The sequence below is a fragment of the Nematolebias whitei genome, chromosome 3 (assembly GCF_014905685.2).
Source record: "Nematolebias whitei isolate Nwh7 chromosome 3, NemWhi1, whole genome shotgun sequence".
In the NCBI taxonomy this organism is placed as follows: Eukaryota; Metazoa; Chordata; class Actinopteri; order Cyprinodontiformes; family Rivulidae; genus Nematolebias; species Nematolebias whitei.
Genome location: NC_056500.1, coordinates 34,776,874 through 34,778,200, shown reverse-complemented (window position 1 = coordinate 34,778,200; position 1,327 = coordinate 34,776,874). Strand labels below are relative to the sequence as shown.

The following is a 1,327-nucleotide window of genomic DNA, read 5'->3' as shown; positions in this document are numbered from 1 at the left end:
TAATTACCCCCAGTCTCCACTTACCTCCTCCCCCAACATCAGACTGGACTGTAACAGCGCTACATCTTCTGTGTTCCTGGCTACGATGCTCATTGACCCCTACTGTCTCTTACCTGACCCCTCCCTCTTGATCCCCCCCCACCAACCCTTTCCTAATGTTGCTGCAGGCTCAGAGAGCCCAGAGCAGTCTGTGGGTTGGACCTGATGGTTCTGGGGTGGGGCTTTGACCTGTTAGTCCGGGCCGGTCCACATGTAGAAGCTTCAGTGTTGTGACAGAAGACCTGGTTTGTTCAGAACCTCAGAAGTCCTCTTCATCCTTCAGCATCATTCCTCTGCAAGCTGGGGCTCAGACGTTCAACACAAAGTATCCTAACCTTTCTTCAGACAAACTTTTCCACCAACACTCCTAAAGTTCAGCAGTTAACCTGCTTTATAATCTAAACCATCTGTGATGATCTTCTGCTCCACGTGGCTCACAGAGAACAGACGGGTCGTAGCTTTCAGTCCATCCGGTGTGCACGAGGACAAAGTATCAGAGCTGCAGCAGGGCCAGACAGAGGTCCAGATCCTGGGGTGTCCCTCTGGTTGGGCTGCCTAACCACTACTCCACACTTCTGACCACTACACTCCCCCACTCCCCCACCCCTGCTGTGTAGAAGGATGACGTCAGAGCAAAGGAGTTGTGTCACAGCTGTCACATGTAGACCAAGTTTCTTCTCAGTAGCTGACCGATGTAGCAATAAAAGGTGTCCTCTGGGTGTGTGTGTGGGGAGGGGGGGGGGACGTGTTATTGGGAGACTTTTCAAATTTTTTATTCTATTCGTCATTTCCAGCCTGTAGATGGTGAAGCTGACCCTCGGTCTGCACGGAGCCATCCTCCCTAAATTCACATTTCCCTGCAGCTCTGGTGCGTTCCTCTGTTGGACTTCAGGTCTGTTTGATGCTCTGATTGACAGGTCAAAGCTTTGGGTGGGGGGGGGGGGGGGGTAAGCTAACTTTGCAAACTAATCAGCATTAAGTTCAGTTTCCACTTCTCTAACAGGAATCTTCTTCTCTCAATCTGTTACTTTTATTTCTCACAGCCCCCCCCACCCCCACCCCCGACTCTAACTTCTGCACAGTAGTTTGACGGACGAGGTGCTCGTGTTGCTCTCTGATCATTTCATAAGAATCAGTAGCCCCCGGTCTCTTGCAGTCTTTAAAGCTTGGCACTTTAGAAAAAACAAAACGAGTCCAGTCGTCCGCGGCAGGTCTGAGGAAAAAATACAAAAACTAAAAAAATACAAAAAAAAAAAGACAAGAAGCAGCTACTGGTCACTCAAAGTGA

The 1,327-nt window shown here is 49.7% G+C and overlaps 1 protein-coding gene across 1 annotated transcript in view; it reads left to right on the top strand.

Annotated features, from left to right (window-relative positions):
* mxd4 (MAX dimerization protein 4) overlaps positions 1–789 on the top strand; it is a gene marked incomplete in the record, with an annotated part of 27,665 nt that extends 26,876 nt beyond the window's left edge. Inside the window, 1 exon segment of the mRNA XM_037674884.1 lies at positions 1–789.
* Between the last annotated feature and the right edge of the window lie 538 nt (positions 790–1,327).